This window comes from Miniopterus natalensis, chromosome 9 (genome assembly GCF_054644295.1).
Source record: "Miniopterus natalensis isolate mMinNat1 chromosome 9, mMinNat1.hap1, whole genome shotgun sequence".
Taxonomy (NCBI): Eukaryota; Metazoa; Chordata; class Mammalia; order Chiroptera; family Miniopteridae; genus Miniopterus; species Miniopterus natalensis.
In genome coordinates, this window is record NC_142089.1 from 54,018,740 (window position 1) to 54,027,838 (window position 9,099).

Consider the following 9,099-nt stretch of genomic DNA (forward strand, 5'->3'; position numbering starts at 1 on the left):
CTCATCATTGATGTTTCTATCTCTCTCTCTCCCTCTCCTTTCCTCTCAATAAATCAATAAAGATATATAAAAAGAAAAAGAAAAAAAAAGAGCAAATTTGGGAGGAATAATGACGACTTGGGTTTTGTTCATGTTGCATAGGAGATATGAGAGAGGCTGGTAGAGAATATGATAATTTTATTCACTCATTAATACTTCCATTTAAAATCAATTACCATTTATTCATACACAAACTATTCCTTCCTATTATATTACCTTTAAATATACTCTTTAAATTTTAAAGGTAAATATAAATAGCATTGATTTTGACTCTTCCTTGGGTTATTTTAGAATTACAATCAAAGTTATAGAAAAAAAAGGTTGTTTTTGACAGTGACATGTTAAAAGCTTGAGGCTTTTTTTTTTTTTTTTTTTAATGGGGAATGAGTATCTATTTAATCTTGTGATGAAACTATTTTTCTCTTTTTACTCCACCCTGCATGAGTATTACCTCTCAGCTATAGTAGTCCAGACATAATTCTGGGCCACACATGTGTTCTCATTGGAGTAAAATTCCTCCAATGTACCAACCACAAATATGAAACTAAGGTGCTGACACAACTGGAAGAACATGAGCAGTAACAATGAATATATTTCAGTGTTTCTGTGGGCTAAGTCAGAAATTAAAGTGAAAACACTATCCTACAACTCTGAGCCACCACTATTCCAGTGGAGAACTTTCAGCTTTGCCAGTGGTAGAATGAAAGGCAATTGGTGATTAAATGTAAAATTCCTCTGGCAGTCATTCAGGGACAGCCACTGTCAAAAAGAAGTTACACCATGTCCATTCCTGCGTAAGTGTGGGTAGGACAAATTCCCATTTGCATCCAGTTCATGCCATTCCTCACATAGGGCTGGCAGCTAAGAAGGCCGTAAGCTTGAACCAACGGTTCACAGCGATTTGTATCCTCAGCCTTCCAAATGTGTTAAATACTGGTCCTTATCATTTTGGTGCAGCAAGTTTACTAGTTTCTCTCTCCTTCTCCTTCCTCCACTCCACTTTCTTTCCCTATTTCTCCTGCCCTTCCTCCCCTCTCCCTCTACTCCCCACTATGACCTGCTTCAGACTATTTTAGGTTCTGCTCTTTGTGCTATAAATGCATGTTAATTTGAACTAATCTTGGCTGCATAAAGACAGACAGTCTTATGGTTTGTTTTGAGAGTTATAGCAGAAGGTAAAATAATTCATAATGATTTAACATCCTTTTGCTAGCTTGGTGACCATTAGCAGATAGGCTGCTTTAAAGTCTGTATTTAATTTACTTATTTGTTTGCTTGCTGTCCTGGTGCCTAATTTGGTGCCTCACCCAAGGAAAGTGGTGTGCTTGACAAACCTTTGTTATTTAATGGACACCAAGAAAAGACGCCTGCCTGTTCCTGTTACTTTGGCTTAAGAGGCTCTAATGAAAGGTAGCATGTTTTTCTTCCATCATCTTCAGTCCAAACTCTCCTCATGTGCTTTCCATCCAGACTTAGTGGAATGAAACAGGCGTTCTTTACCAAAGAAATAGATATTGGCCAACCTTAAAACCTGCAAAACCCTGGCCTCATCACTTACTACTTAGCTGTGTGAAAATGGACATGCTTTTAACATCTCAGGGCCTCCATTGTACTGACTTTATAGGGTTAATATGAAGACTGAAAGATGACACATGTGCTGGGCACAATAAGATCTTAATCTACAGTTATTACTACAATTATTATTGTTTTTCTTAAATGATTCTTAAGGAGACAATAAGAATGATAATGTTTATAAATGCCAACTAGTAACTTCATAAATGTCAACCGGAAGCAACAAATACACATACTTTGGTTAGTAACCAAAAATCTGATTATACAGCAAATTATCCTTCTAAAAAATAATAAATTAGTTCTCATATAAGCAAAGAGTTTTAAATATTTCTAGCCCATCTCATGCCTGAAGTAATGTATAGGTATATTTATTTACTTGATAACTGTAGTTGTCTCAATAGTATCCTCCCCAAAAGTTATGCCGAAATCCTAATTCCCAATACATCCAAACGTGACCTTATTTGGCAAGAGGGTCTTTGCAGATAGAATCAAGTCATGGTGAGCATATGGGATTAGGATGGGCCCTAAATCCAATGACTGGTGTCTGTATTTGAGAAAGGAGAGCGGTATTCAGATGCAGATTCAGACACAGAAGGAAGAAGGCCATGTGCAGATGAAGGCAGAGACTGGAAGGGGACAGCTGTAAGCCAAGGAACACCAAGGAGCACCAGCAACCACAGAAGCCAGGAACCAGCTAAGAAGGACTCGCCCCTAGTCCTTCACAGACACCTTGATTTTAGACTTTAAGGTCAGAGAACAATGAGAAAACACATTTCTGTCATTTTAAGCCACAAAAGTTTTGGTACTTTGTTATGACAGCCCTTGGAAACTAATACAATAACTTAGAGAAAAGGGGGGCCATTTTCCCTCTCATTTCTTAAGTTCATTGTGAAACAAAGCTTTAAAAATATCTTTCATTGGGTTTTGTTTAAAAAATATGGTTTGTAGTCAGGAACTTCACACTTCATTTTCTTTTTTAAATTTTTGGAGAGGAATGATTATTTATAAACTATGGAACTACAACTACAGGAAGAGGTGCTTTAAACATGGGGCTATGTTTAAGTAATGTTACTGATCTTTAAGGAGTGTGAGTTACATTCTAATACTGTGGAAGTTCTTTATAATGTTTTCCAGGAGACGGGGTTTTTGAACTCTATGTGCAGGAAACCATTACATGGGGGAAAATATTGCTTTATGGGTCTCTGGCTGGGACTTTCAAGTGTTATGTATGAGAAAACATTGACACTGGGGGAAGGGAAAGATGTTATAACAAAGTGATCTCAAACTATGTTCCAAAAGGCCAAATTCTGAGGAGTGTTAATAAGTTTCCTTCAAATTCATTTTTATTCAATTGCTTTTGTTCACATTGATTTTACTTGTATTAAAAAGGTGTATGTGCGGGGGGGGGATGGAGGGATTGAGCTAAAAAGAAAAAAGAGAGAGAACTAATGGTCATGGACAACATGTGGTGATGGGGAAGGTAGAAGAGGGCATATGGGGATAAATGGTGATGGGGGGAAAGTTTCTTTTGGAGATAACAATTTAAGCACAAAGCTTTCCAGCTAAAATCCTATAGTGCTTTTTAAGATATTGCATTTCTATTAGGGTAGAGGACACATGATCAGCTCAAAATTATGAAATTATGAACATACAGCTGAGGTCATTAAGGAACAGGGGGCATCCAGGACTCAGGCAGCAGGCAGCAGGGGAAAGAAGAGCTTTGAAATCACACAATCAGATAGTGGTAGGACATTGGTCAATTCAGTTACATTTATTTACCCTTTAGTTTTCTCACCTATACAAACATATGTCTTACCTCATTATTCTTGAAAGGATTATTTGAGTTAATATATACAAAGCAGATAGGATAATTTCTAGCATTTATAGAAAATCAAGAAATATTTTTCCTCCTTTTTAACACACATTTGAGATCGACTGAGTGCCTTTATATCTGGGAACTGGGGAGAGGCTGGATGAAGTTCCAGCACTATGTTCAGAGACCCAAGTTATGGTGCATTGACTAGGAAATTCCAGCATCTGCCTTTGCAGCATGGATAGATATCCCTTCAAAAGAGCAGAGGCTTTCCATCACTCCAGGCAGCGCCTGGGATTTGCCTGGTTAGGTGTAATCACAGTGCTTGAAGGGCATTTCTGCTCACTTTGCATTTCCTACATTGTGCAAAGAAAAGAATACTGAATTGCAAGCAATAATAGGCTGGGGAAAATCTCTTTGTTTGGTCCCTAATTCATTCAACTGTGAGCAGGTGGGAATAGATTGATTTCCAAGATTATTTTGGAGATACGTTAGCTAAGGTATATTCAGCTCTACTACTTCATATTAAAAAAAAAACAAAACCCAAAAAACAGTTTCCTTTCCGTTGATCAGTGGTCCTCAACCTATAGCATTAAGCAAATCACCTGGGAGACTTGTTAAACACAGAGGTGGGGCCCCAGAGTTTCTGATTCAGTACCTCTGGAGTGGAGGCCCAAGAATTTGCATTCCTAAGAAGTGCCCAGGTAATGCTCCTGATCATACATTGAAATCCAATTCTCTTTCATAGAATTGTACACTTGAAATCTATATAATTTTATTAACCAGTGTCACCCCAATAAATTTAATAATAAGAAGAAAGAAAACCAATACTTTGGATCAGGAGTTAGCAAAGTACAGCATTTGGGCTTAATTTGGCCCACTGCTTGGTTTTGTAAATAAAGTTTTATTGGAACACATACATGCTCATTTGGTTTACATATTTTCCATCCGTAGAGGTTTTTGCACTGTAACAGCAGAGTTGAGTGGTTGCAACAGTGACTAGATAGTCACAAAACCTAAAATATTTACCATGCAGCCCTTTACAGAAAGCTAGCAGACCTGTTCTAGATGATCATGTGATATTCTTCCCAAGTAATTTTGGGACTCTGACTATTTAAAATTTCTGTCTGAGGCCTAGATAGCTTCCCAAATATTAGAAAGCATGACCTCTGTAAGCCTGAAGACTTAACTGAATTCAGAGAATTATAATGGTACTCTGGCTTAGCATAGTTAAGAGGGCTCTTGGGTTTGAACCCCAGCTCTACCACTAATTGTTGTGTGGCTTTGGGTAAGCTCACTTCTTATATGTTAAATGGGGATAATAACAGTACTTATCACATAGGGTTACTGTGAGAAATTAAGGGAGTTATATATCTGAAGCACTTAGCAAAGTCCCTGGCATGTAGAAAGCCCTCAGTAAGTGTTCACTATTACCATTACTATTATTATTAAGGAAAAAAGAACTTTCAGAGTGTCCTGTTCTCAGAAACATGTTTTTCCTTCCCAGGTTTTTCAAGCATTTTAATTAGTATATGAGATCATTAAGAGTATTCATTGTGTGTTTATGATAGCAATGAAGCCACTTACTCTAGTTTTAAAATATTTGATCACAAATCTTGCTATCTCTAATAATTATCAAAGCAAAGAGAAAGAATTGCATTTTTATGGGAGTGACTCATTAGAATTAATGACAAAATTAATAGGATGGACCTTATCCAAATCCTTGCTTTTCTAACAGTCCTTTGTGGAGACTTAAAGGCTATTCTGAAGTGGGAAGGAGATCAAAGGTCCTTTAAATAAAAAAAAACCATCGTATCACACTAAGGAATCTCTGCGGTCAAGCTTAAATTTTTATCCTGAGTGTTCTGAGCTGAAGCTTTCCAGAAAAGTCTTGGGAAATAAGTTCTCTTTGGGTTCTGTCATCGGGCTGTTTTGCTCATAGCACTTCACCTTCTAATAATATCTGAACCTGAAGCACCAAACACACATGATGAAATGCAGAGGCTCACTCCGTGACCTGGACACAGTATCAGTCAGCCCCACGCGCTTTCCCATTTGGTCCAGACTCTAATCTCGTTCCCAGTCCCCAGCCTGTGGCCATTCTTCTCCTTAACCTCCCAACAGTGCGACAGCCTGAGATCTAGATTCAAATCCCAATTTTCCCTCCTGGATGTTGGGAGTCTAGACCTCTATTTCCTCTGTTCTAAAATGGGGTGATTGACTAATGTAGGTATCATGAATATTAAATATGAGAGCAAATGATGAGTGCTTTTTAGAATTCCCGATGCTTCTAAAGGCTTCACAAATGTTACATCTTTATCTTTTACCCGCACTACTCTCACCACTTTTTAAACTATGTAACGTGACTTTGTAATCTGTCTTTACATAGTCCTTAAAATATGGTTCCCCAGCACTAGCTTCAGCAGGACATATGCTAAAATTGGGACTACACAGAGAGGATTAGCATGGCCCCTGCGCAAATTTGTGAAGTGTTCCATATATTTTTATACAAAACTTCATGAAAGTAACAAATGAACAAACAATAAAAACAAACAAACAAGAACTCACAGACACAGACAATGGTATGGCGATTGCCAGAGGGAAGGGGGTGGGGTTGTAATATACAGATGATGTATCATAGAAACGTACACTTGAAACTTCTATAATCTTGTTAACCAATGTCACCCCAATAAATTTAATAAAAAATAAAAAGTTGGAAAACATGAAAAAACTATGGTTTCCTAAATAATAAGAATCTGTGTCATTTAAGCTGAATTGTAGCCCTCACTTAAAGGGAACAGCCATCAGTGAAATAATTAAAAGCAGCTGGACTAGGCATAAATGTTCCTTAAAAAGTAGTTCAGGGAGAGCTGGAGAGCACCAGAGGGCCAGAGGTATCGCTTAGGCCAAGATAAATTAATTGCTGCTTGGGGGCATTGAATTGCTGTGGAGAAGCCTTGTGGCGTTAATGAGGCAGTTAACACTTGGGTTAAAAAATAATAGTTAAATTCAATAGAAATAAATGGGATTGAAAGCAATGAAAATGGCCTGGGGTTGTTATAAGTGCAATTAAGGTGAACACACACATATATTTTAGGAAACAGAACTGCTAAACTAGTGAGGGTAGAAAACAAAATTTTTTTAATGCCCTCCAACCACGCTATTACATGGGTAATACAACATATAAATAGTATTAAATAGCTTACTTTTATTAAAAAACATGGGTGGGTGAAGAGCTATTCCTATATCTGTACAGTACTTCTCCACTCTAGAAGTAAATCCAACTATCTCACCAAATACATGCCCAATTCTGCTTCCTGATGACAGCTTTTGAATTGCTGGTGAAACCTCCCAAGGTCAGTCCATCACTGTAATGGATCCAAAGTTGCAGAACAAAACTATGATCTGCACTTTTTTCTTGAGTCAAAACCAAACTCTAAATCTTTAACTTTGATGATAAACCTCTCAGTTCAACCTTCAGTTCCTCCTACTTGTCTGCTCTCAATCACATAAAACTTTCTCCCATTCCCGAAGCAGTGACCCTCTATTTCTTGGTTCTTGGTTACTGAAGTTGGCTTCATCGGTCCATCTCAAACACTGCACCCCGCTCCAGAGTGCAGCAGGAGTCACCTTGAGTTCAGTATTCCTTTCATCACGGCAGATGGCTGAGAGGTAACCTGGAGAAGTCTTAAACTAGTGCAAAGACACATCGTTTTTTACATGGCAATCTGGTCTCAGTAACACCTCACTAGCGCCTCCTAGAAACTTCATAAGCACATGTTGATTTAAAAAATTAATTAAAATGATTAAAACATAGAGTAATCCATTCTTCTCTTAAACAGGAAAGTTTTAAAATTTAAGGACAGAAATACTCTGAATTAAATATAAACTTTATAGCCATTCTGTCATGTTGTTTTATAGATACTATCTTTGAAAGTTTCCTGTAACCTTCGAATAAACCGGCAGAACCTCTTAAAGGTGCTGGAGAGCTGAATTAAGAACAAAGGTTGAAATATGCTTTGCCTGCTAGAGAATGTGGTACTGACACAAATTCATTTAGTCTGGAGTTTAAAGTTATACCTTATCTTTAATTAATAAAAAATACAAACTTCAGAAGACGAGGAAAATCTGAATAGTTTGATTTGACTAAGGTTGATCTGACCAAGATTATTTTAAACCCAGTTATTCCTTAATTTATTCCAGAATCTTTCTTCCTGAAAAGAGTTTATTTCAATTGGCTTATAATCAATGGGGCTGACAAGTAAATTAGCTTATTTATTATTTAGATGTATAAACATTTCTGAAACGTAAACGATGACAACAACAAGCAGTTCCGAACTGTCTGACAGCCTCAGGAATGGAGGTGGGGTCAAGGGACATGGGTGTGGGTGCTGTGGGTGCTGTGATGCCTCCACGGGGTGAAGGGAGGAGGCGCTGAGAAGCTACTGAGCAGGACTGATGGAGAAGTACCCATTCTCCCACCGCTGGTGCCTGCCTTGCCTGGCTATTAATTTGCAAAGGTCATTCAGCCTTTTAAGATTAAAACATGGGTATTTAATTTCTCAAAAGAACTGGCTCAGTGGCAGGGATTTATCAAGAGAGTCAGACAATTACACAATGACCTTAGGACAGTGTGTAAAAAGCATCCCGATGATTACAATGATGTCTTTGTTTTATGCCAGAGCATCTTAATTTTATTTGGCCTCCTTGATGCTGGCATTGAAATACACAAGCAGCTGTTTTATATCAATGCTCATTTGGTACATTCCACACAGTCTATCAGTTGTGAAGTACAACCAATCAAATCCTCAATTTTTCAACAACCACAGAGCTAGATAAAATATGCTTTCCTAGGACAAAATGGTTGCAACTCTGTAGCCAGCAGTATTTTACACTAGTCACGTGCCTGCCTCTTTGCCACTAATATGTTTTTCCCCATTGCCGTTAGCGCCCATGACTAATAATGCCCTCTGCCTAATTGCAGGCTGTGCACTGTCCTCATCTCAACTTTATTAGTTCACCCTAATCCTGTTTCCTTGAGTGAACATCACAGATGGCATCTTTTATAATTAGCAAGTTGGTCAGACAGATTTAGTATTATTTAGTGGGTAGTAGAATAGACTTTGTGTCCAGTGGCCCAAATCTACTCCCTTTTCTCCCATCAACACTGGGACCCTTACTAATTAAAATTTTATAAACATTTTCCATAATATATATAAGTGAGTAGATATCCTGAGGGAAAAATTTGACTATGTAAATCTTAGATATCAATATTCTCCTAATGCATTTTGCACCTCACCAATATGCATAAGTATCAATATGCAAAATATATCTTATAATACAGAAAGGTAAAACATTTTGAGAAACTCTTACTGGTTTTCTGAAAAAAACTACTGCAAATGATGTATGGTTAAGGTAGTAAAATACCTAGTAAATGGTTATCAAATACCATTTAATTTACAGTGAGTCAAATTCCCTTTAATACAAGTTAAACTCGAGAAATAAATTAATAAAATATGTTTGGTATTAATTTTTCCAAATAGTGGTTAATTTGACATGATGTGGGTAATTTAACCCTGTAACAGAAATTAATGGAATACCAAATAAATATATGATTTATGAACTTGGCAATAGGTAGGAAATAAAGGTAACGGTGACAAAAATTAGCATAAATT

At 37.3% G+C, this 9,099-nt stretch overlaps 1 pseudogene; it reads left to right on the forward strand.

Annotated features, from left to right (window-relative positions):
* The first annotated feature begins 5,834 nt into the window (after positions 1-5,834).
* Positions 5,835-5,928, forward strand: LOC148092464 (U6 spliceosomal RNA; annotated as a pseudogene).
* The last annotated feature ends 3,171 nt before the right edge of the window (positions 5,929-9,099 follow it).